Source organism: Pocillopora verrucosa, chromosome 1, assembly GCF_036669915.1.
Source record: "Pocillopora verrucosa isolate sample1 chromosome 1, ASM3666991v2, whole genome shotgun sequence".
NCBI classification, from domain to species: domain Eukaryota; kingdom Metazoa; phylum Cnidaria; class Anthozoa; order Scleractinia; family Pocilloporidae; genus Pocillopora; species Pocillopora verrucosa.
The window spans coordinates 26,825,645-26,835,640 of NC_089312.1; the positions used below are offsets into that span (position 1 = coordinate 26,825,645).

At 39.9% G+C, this 9,996-nt stretch overlaps 1 pseudogene; it reads left to right on the forward strand.

Moving 5' to 3' along the window:
• Positions 1–2,729: 2,729 nt before the first annotated feature.
• LOC131771671 (uncharacterized) lies at positions 2,730–5,415 on the forward strand (annotated as a pseudogene).
• The last annotated feature ends 4,581 nt before the right edge of the window (positions 5,416–9,996 follow it).

Genomic DNA, 9,996 nt, shown 5'->3' on the forward strand with positions numbered 1-9,996 from the left:
GTACTGACGCATTCGTTTTCTGCATAAATCATCATGTTGGGAGTAATTTCTGGGCACTTAAAGATATAAAAGTTTCAGTCTAAATTCTCTTTTTTCGTTATTTGTTGCTTTTAAGGAAGATATGACTGTTTGCGGAATTATTTACAAATCATCGATTAATTTTGATAAACCAACCGAAAAAATAGACCTTCAACCGTAGACTTTATTCCCTTACAACCTTGGTGGTTTTGACTGTCTAGATAGAGATCAGAACTTGTGACAAACCTTTTTGGTCCCTTTTTTCAGAAAAAAAATCTTCCTTCTCATGACTGGGGGTTCTCTCAATTTTAAGGACTTTTTCAGAAAGCTTGCTGTCTTGCTGCTTGATGTCTTCATAGCCTCTAGTACAGTTGGAGGTGCATGGGTTAAGGGTTGTAACACGCCTCTTCCGGCTCATAACTGTTGCGTGTCTAGGCGAGAGGTACAAAAAAAAAAATTTTCAATTTAGATTTCCGATTAATACAATAACAACAACAACAACAACAACAACAACAAGAAGCAATTGAGTACTGTAGGTTCAAAATGCTTACAAGTTATTGACTAAGTGAGATGTTAGTTTGAACCAATGTTATGCCAGAACATCAAGGTTGTTATTATTTCAAGAGAGAGAAAAAAAACAAACACAACAAAAAGGAACTTATTCGTCTTTACAGCAACAAACTTTAATTCCTTTGCCTTTCGTTCGTTCACAAGAGTCGTGTGCTGATCCCACATTCACGAGAAATTTCACTGTTACCGTGGCCAGGGAAGCTGCAGGCGCACTACCATGGCCGACAGGACGATAACTTCTCACTCCATGGAAAATGGTGTATGTCTCAAATTTAATCATGGAGCAGAATGTGAAGGATCCCCTTGTCTCTGAGTGCTACTAAATAGCGTGTGTCTTTGTAGAGTTCATAATTACTTTCAAATAGTCGATTCAAAATCGCGAATGGCGCCTCTAACCGTCTCTTTAAGCATTTTGTAATTAAACTCTGAGAAAAGACAAATTCTTTAGCTCGTCGAGGACCGAGAACTATACTCACTGGGAAGTTTCATAAAGCCTGCAGATAACATGGAAGTCAAAGAGAGTTCGCACTTAAAAATATGGCCCAATTCTTACATCCCGACATAAGAAAGAGGACTACATCAGTTCTAGTTTTTAACCACTAAAGAAATGGAATAAGATTTGGTTAGCAAACAAAAATGAAACAGTGTTTCGGTTGCATGTCGGTTTGTTGGCTTGACAGTGCACGTCAATAACGCATAATGACATGCCATAATTTATTGTCACCATCTGTTCCTTTAGGTGGCTGTTCCACTAGAAAACGATAGTAAAACCCATGAATCAAGAATCGGTTAGCGCGCGTGTATCGAATTATAAATGCACACGGGAAGTTTTGAGGGGCACAAAAGAAACGTAAAAACTGTTATCGCTGCACCCCTCGAGCAGCTCCCAAGCTTGTCTCGTGTGCGTCCATAACTCGATATACGCACGTCAATCAAGAACCAATTCTTGATTTATAGGTTTTATTATCGTTTTCAAGTGAAACAATCATCCAATAGTTAATTTATTATCATCTGAGTTAATAACGTGAATTAGCCACCGTAAAGAGTTAAAAAACTGACGTTTCGAGCGTTAGCCCTTCGTCAGAGCCAGTGCACTTTTCCACATTATTCAGGTTAAAGTGTTGATGAGTAATAGTCTTGTAGTTCACCAGAAGCTGTGCCTGTGTTTGTCTCGCCTTTCGTTTTTCTTTTTATTTACTAACTCCTGTATGTGTGCATTCCATTTAAGATCACAATTATCGTGTAGACCTATATCTTTAACGCTGCTGTCTCTAACTGTTTGTCGTTCAGAAAACGTATTTCATTTTCCTTTTTTTCTCTCCTTTTTTTGACCACAAAATTACGAAAACGTAAACTATACCAGTAACTAATATGTAATGACGATAACTGGCCTAATCTGGCGTAAATTTTAATTTTAAGGCTATTTTGGCATAACTTCACATATGTTTACCAAACTCCTGGACAAGTTTAGTGCTTAGTTTTTGATGTTCTGAGTCCCTCTCTTTTATTCGCACGTTTGGTGTCGTAGTAGTGTTCCAGAGCGTAAAAGGACCATGATATGTTGACTTGCTGCAGCTCTGTAATGATAAAACGGGCAAAGTTGACAGCTTCCGATTCCGTTGTCACACCAAATAAGTTATCATGCGCCATACACGCACTAAAATACGTCAGCAGACCTGATTCCTTCGTGGAATTAGTCGCTTTTTCAATTGCATTTCTGACATTTGTTCGGCATTTAGAACTACCATTTCCTCTCCAGTACACTGACAAATTATCTCTTTTGTTTGACCCTGAAGTATAAATCGGTGCCACTTAGCCATCATATATGTATCATTTTGGTTATCATGCCCCTTTTATTCTCTCATTGGCTCTTTTGGTATTTACTTTGCTCTCATTGGCTGTTGTAATTTCTTTGGTTTTCGCTCTCAAATAAGTACTTTTTGATTAAAGCGGTGATGCAATTCCCTCATTAAGTAGTATTTCTCAGATTATCGTAATTGTGGATTATCAGCCGCTTCGTCTCAGTAAACATTCGACTATACCAGCTCCTCAACACAATACGAAAGACGAGTGTTTTATCACCTGATGCCTTAACCAAGGTATGTTCTCAGACATGACCAGGTTTTCATTATAGGACCATAATGAAGATAAACGACTTGCACAAACGTGATGGTATACTTCGCTCGAAACTGACGATAAAAAAGAAGCTTGTGGAAGGCTAGCTTCGTCTTGCATGAAATTTCCTCTCATGCATTTGTGCAATTTTGCACAACATGAGGCACCACTCTTTTTGACTCTTAGGCTCAGTCCCCGCATCAAGAGGACTCAATATTCTACCTATTTGCAGGAACCCATTTGTCCTGATTTTAGCCTTTTCCAGGCTCTCTTTCAGTAGAGGATAAGAGGTCTAGGATAAGCGAACGAAGAAAGCAGCCTCCGACGAAATAAAAACTGAATCTGGCAAGTGATTTAACATGCATTAAATACTGGCCGATTTTAACCTGTAACTCCCAGAAGTGATAAACATTAAACTTCTCCCTACGAGATCCATACATTATCCAGCAAAGGACTAATGAGAATACCCAAACTTATCAGGTAAAAGTTGTTATCTTGATCTAAAACCAAATTCGCCTAACTTATTTGCCGGGAATTGTGTAAAAGCTAGAGAGGAGAATTAACAATCAGATCTTGGGAGTTAAAGGGTTAATGGGACAGGCCGATTTCATCTTCATTTCCCTGTTGTTTTGACTCGAAAAAGTGTCAAAAAGAGAGGGAAAAAAAAACAAGATACTGACAAGTACGGCAGTTCGCAGCCAACTCTAGAACATCAATGTCTCTCGTTCGCAACAGACAGAGTTACTTCCTCCTCAGCTATTCTGTTCACTACCAGCTGTGGCTACACGCTATACTACAGAACTCTTGGTAGCCTACGTGTGGCCGTACTTCCCCCCCCCCCCCAAGTGAAACGGAAGCGTTTCACCTTGGGGGAGGGAGGGAGGGTACAGCTGCACGTAGGCTAAACTCTACACATTTATTTCTTTATTCTCTTGATTAATTGTTGAATTGATTTTAGATGAATCCTTAGCAGTTTTTCCTGGCGATACCAGAATAAGTATTCGCTGAGCGTTCTTTCTTTCTTTCGCTTGGATTGCTTCTGTTACATTCTTGAGTGTATTTGACGATATTTTTTCGAGGACTATTTTTGCAACGTATTCCATTAGTTCTACACGCGCCAAATCCCAGTTCTGTGAAAAGATTAAGACAGTCTATAGTCCCTGTCTTTTAACCGTCGTGCCACGGCTGTCCTCCAGGCAACATAAGCGATGCGATCCTTCTCTATGGCGTAGGCCTCCGACCTTACGGTGAAACTAAGAGATAATTGAAACTATATCACGTTTCAGACAGTCATCAACAGTGGTCGTCAAGTTGCCAAGAAACCATGTAAAATTTAGGGCGAAGTAGTTGTTTGGGTACAAATCTGCCCTACATCGAATTCGTAAGTTGGTAAACCCTTTATTCATGGACGTCTGTAACTTGCTTCTCAGAGTACCTTAGTGGGTCATCGTGAGTCCAATTCTCATTTGGCTTGAGCCAGTTTTTACCGAACTCAGCTCGAATTATCCTTTGATAGCTTGCCGGTGGAATCGGCAAACTACCAAATCAGTGTAGACAAATGAAGGCAGAATATTTACTCCTAACTACCGAGCCCAAGGGTCGCACTCAAGAATTTTGGCCCGATTTTGGCCCGTAAAAAAACAGTCCATTCAATTTTTTGCAGTAGTGAACGTGAATAATCCGATTTCTCCGAAAGAGTACCAAGCGAAGATTCGAGCAAGATTTTGCACAAACTGGTTCAAATGGAAGTCGCCACTGAAAAAATACTTGGAACAGAACACCATAGACGCCCATGAGAAAGGATTTGGTAACTTATGGTTTCGATGCAGGGCAGATCTATATTCATACGACTTCTCCGCTGTAAAATTCACATGATTTCTTGGCAACCTGACGACTGTCAACCATTGTCTGAAACACGATGTGATTCCAATCATCTCCTGGATTCCCCCATCAAGCAGAGGCCTGCGCCATGAAAGAGGACTTTATAGCTTACCGGCGTGGATTGGTGGACAGCGGTGGCAAAGCAGTTAAAAAAAAGGACTACAGACTGAGTTTTAATCTTTCTACAGAACTTGGAAAAGACACTTGCGAACGAAACAACAGAAGTAGCGAGAGTCTTCGCGAGAAAACCGACAAATACAACCTCTGGACCAGGAATGTGACAAAAGCGATCCGGAAAACAGGAGGGAACAACGCTCAGCGAATACTGATTTTGGGATCTCCTAAAAAACTGCCAAGGACTTATCTGAAATCGATCCAGAAATCTATGAAAATGATCACTATACGATGGCTGAGTGGCATATTTATGCATCTGGTCCAAACAAAGTGCTCGGTTCCAAGAAGTACTGGAGCGACAATGGCACTTCTGGAGGCCGAAACAATGTCAAAACAGCAATTAAACACGCAACAGATTACACAAAGAAATCTGATTTGCTGACATACCTCGGTGCGTGGATGCCGCAAGATAACGCAAATGGTTCGATAACGGAATCAGAAGCCATCAACTTCGCACGGTTCTTTGTTGCCGAGCTGGGCAAAGTCAACATACCATGGTCTTTGAACGCCCTGGATAACTACTATAACACTAAAAACAAGACATGGTTGACAGGGGACCAGGAGATCCAAAAGAGAAAATTGAATATGTCCATGATTTTGGACAATATTCGTGAACTAATGCCACAAATTCTGAGAACATACTGTAGACGAATCTAGATTAGCAATCGTCTGCACATCAAACGCAACTCGGATAATTTCAGTTACTACAACACGACTGTAACTAGAATAAGATCAAATACATTGAAAACCAAATTCAGAGGAAACTAATACTGTATCCTTCTTTTCTGTGGTCTCTAGTTTGGTTAGATCCTGTATGGCAATCCTCGTCAATTACAAAATCGGCATCATCGATCATTTGGGTTGAGAAACCATGACAGAGCATAGACCTGCTCTGACTGAGGGGTGCTGAACCGGATGGATAAAGTACCCATTCGCTATGAGATTTTCGTTATTTTTGTTTAGATTCCTTTCGCATTAAATTGCATATGAATAAGAAAGGGATCAGTTTTCATCCAATGCTTCACTTGAGATGGTCGATTTTAGCTCCACTACTCAGTATGCAAAATAAACAGAAAAACCATTACGTTTATTTGGCAGTTTGGGCCGAGCCCCCGGCACCTTATTACATATGATTACACTACCGTACCATACAGAGCCGGGAACTTTGACAACGTTGTAGCATGTTACAACTTTAGTTCTTACAGTTCTATGCGAGTGAAAAGAGTAACACTGTAAAAGAAAGAGTAGTGCTAAGCGACAGAAATAGTTATTGCCTCAACGAAGGCTAGAAAAAAAACCTGCCGGAAAAATCCTCTAGGAACCATGGCTCACGCTCTGAATAACCCATTCCACGAAGGCCACACTGCTAAAACAGAAATGAAAACATTTACTACTACGTACACTATGGTCTAGAGTGGTCTCTCACGTGACAAACCTGTCTTACCTAACTCTCATCATATCCCATGATGCACTGACCAGGCACGGTCCTTACTGCTCTCGTGCCGTAGAAATATTTAATTTCCGGCCGATTCAAATTCAACGCCGGAAATGACCATATCGTCGTACGTGAATTCTATTTCCCAATAGAGTAAATAGATCCCTTTTTGTAGGGTGGTGACACTTCCAAGTGTTCTAAGCCACAGTCGGACAGAAGCTTTTGAAGTTTAGGTTCAATTTCGTGTCCTGTTAAATTTTTCCGACAAAGGAACGGCTCAATTAAGGCTAGGTAGTCCCGAGGTAGATCATAGCATATTGACTGGTCAGTATTTTGTCATACGGACCGTCTCCACGGAAACGGTAATAAGCCGTGTATTTTTGTTTTCGAAAGCCAGCAAATTTAGTAAACAACTTTGGTCCGAATGCTTGCTCTAGCCGTTCTGGGGGAATATTGGCCCTCGGTCGTTTTTGTACGGGTTAAAATTCTCCAGCGCGCGCTCGGTTGGTCAGGAGTAATATTCTGCATTCATTTGTCTAACTTTGGTAGCTTGCCGATTCCACCGACAAGCTCTCAAAGGATAATTCGAGTTGGGTTCAATACAAACTGGATCAAGCCGAATGAGAATTGGACTCACAATGACCCTCTAAGGTACTCTGAGAAGAAAGTTACAGACGTCTGCGAGAAACGGTTTACCAACTTACGAGCTAGATGCAGGGCAGATTTGTACCATACAACTACTCCGCCCTCAACTTTACATGGTTTCTTGACAAACTGACGACCATAGTTGATGACTGTTTGAAACATGATGTGGTTTCAACTATCTCTTAGTTTCATCTTCAAGTCGGAGGCTAACGCCACAGAGAAGGATCGCATCGCCTTTGTTGCCTGGTGGTCAGCCATGGCACGACGGTTAAAAGACAGTGACTATAGAATGAGTTTTAATCTTCTCATAGAACTGGGATTTGGTGCGCGTAAAACTCATGGAATACGTTGCAAAAATAGTTATCGCAAAAGTGTCGTCAAATACACTCAATGGACCAAAAATGTAACAGAAGCAATCTGAGCTACAGGTGGAAAGAACGCTCAGTGAATACTTATTTTGGCGTCGCCAGGAAAAAAAGCCAAGGAGTTATCTAAATATAATTAGATTCAACGGTTTATCAAAATGATGCATATATGATGGCTAAGTAGCACATTTTTACTTCAGGGTCAAACTAAAAAGATAATTTGTCAGTGTACTGGAGAGGAAATGGTAGTTCTAAATGCCGAACAAATGTCAGAAATGCAATTGAAAAAGCGACTAATTCCACGAAAGAAACAGGTCTGCTGACGTATCTTAGTGCGTGTGTGGCGCACGATAAGTTATTTGGTATGACAGCGGAGTCGGAAGCTATCAACTTTTCCCGTTTTTTATATATCATTACAGAGCTGCATCAAGTCAACATATCATGGTCCTTTTTACGCTCTGGAACACTTCTACGACACCATAACGCGCGAATGGAAGAGGGGGAATCAGAACATCAAAAACCAAGCACTAAACATGCCCAGGAATTTGGAGAATATTTATGAAGTTATACCAAAATAGCCATAAAATTATAATTTACGCCAGATTAGTTTAGTTATCGTCATTACGCCTCAGTTGCTGGTATAGTTTATGTTTTCATAATTTTGTGGTCCAAAAAAAAAAAAAAGGGAAAAGAAAAGAGAAAAAAGGGAAAATGAAATACGTTTTCTGAACGGCAAACAGTTAGAGACGGTAGCATGTAAGATATGGGCTTTCACATTAGTTGTCATCTTAAATAAAATACATACATACAGGAGTTAGTGAAGAGGGCCTCCGCCAGATTGTTTCTTTACCCTTTGGTGTAGAGCCTAACTAACGATTTCATATCATGTTTTCCTAAATCATCATAAAATGGTTCAAGAACTCCGAAATGAAACATTTTCTGGAACAGCTCAATAGATAGACGTCTAAAAACCTGATTTGCTTCAGCGTCAATGGATTTTCATTGATTCATCCAAGATCACTATAGTTCAATATATTTCGCATTTTATGAAATGCAGACAATCTAAACTAAAATTCAGGACTCGTCTTTAGCAAAAAGATATTTTTGGAATTACCATGACGCTATTATTGTTATTACGGAATTACGCTTCCTTTCAAGTCCTTACTATTTTTCTGTATGGAGCTTTTGCCATTTAGATTACTACAGGGATGTAATTTTTCCTTGGAATATTTAATTTGAAGAGTTAAGAGATGTGATGACATCTTGACCTCAATGACTAAGTAAGCTGTCCCTACTAACATTATATATTTACTGTTTTTCCCATTAGAACATGTTAACCAGGTGATTATATCCATCCTAGACCCACATGACAAAAGTCACTAACTTCCATTCTAGTTTTTAAAACAACCAGAAAATGACCAGATGAGCTCAGGTAGGCCGCAAACATTGGCATTTGAGTTGTCTCAAAGATTTCCTGACCAAATTTGACGAGAAGTTTTGCAAGATTTAACCCCTTTGTCACAGCTTACGGAAGCAGACAGGTATTTTTATCCTTCCAACTTGGGAACCTGGAGCGGAAACTTCGTGCCACGATGACATTAATTTGTTCATATTTTTTGTCGAAAGAAGTGAAAGTTGCGCTTCCTGTCATACTCTTTGCCGTCGGTTTTAAGTTTTTGAACATTTAAGATATTTTTCGGGAATTGCAAACTCATCATTAAGTAGTGAATAGTTTATTTTTTTTCGGTGCGATACTTCTTGGTTGAAAGTGCAACTACACTCTATTTATTATTAATATGCCCCGCACTCAGACGGGCTGGCACCAGGGTATTCACACTGCTCATAAGATAACTCTATTCTTGGTGATTTTTATATCTTTGCTATGTCGCAGCAGGGTTGATTTTCAAATAAAAAATTCGCTGAAAGCCATTTTACGAGTTCTTATTATGACCCCATTAAGATAAATATCCATCGGATAAATATAATGTTGGAGGGAATTAAGCCTGTCATTTCATTATTAATAGGCTTTTTCTGTGCGTCCTCTTGGTCCCAATGGCGAATACTCCATCGCCGAAAAACATAACATCGATAAGCTGCACTTAGGAATGACTAAAACCTCCCCTTTATTTCAAAAACAGGGAAAGGTAGACAAATGCTTTGTTTGAGTAATGAGCTTCTTCAGTGCCTGTTATCAAGCAGCTTCCATGTCTTAATCGGAGCGATATTTTTTAACTGAAAATGCCGTCACATTATGTTCATTATTCAATTTCCATTTTTGCTTCACTCCGCAATCAGAAGGGCAGACACCAAGGTATTACACCTTTCAAAGGGTAGTTCTCTCCCTGGAGATTTTTGCCTGTGACAAGTCGTTACAGGAATAACTTTCCATTCTCTACGTGGCCGATCTTTAATTTTTTTCGGAGTTTGTCAAGACTTAGTTGCACATTTTCGTTTTAAGGTCTGGTTAAGTGAATCGGAAAAAGTTTTGGTTCAATTTCCCTGTTTTTCCGAAAAACGTTAATCTGTCCGGCAGGAAAGACTTTCATTTCATTCTCTGAACAATCAGCACTAAAGTGTTATGTGCTGATAATCTGGGAAAAAGTAAGACATGAAACCCTAGGGAATTTTCCACATGTGAACTTAACAGACCATAAGATTCGGAGTATTTCGAGTACGTTGGTCTCAGGTCAACCTGTTATGGTCTGGGGACCTTGATGAAGTAAGACGTGGGCCGCAGGCCTGATTTTAGCAACACTCATTACTATAAAACGTAGTCCCCACTTCAGATGGTCT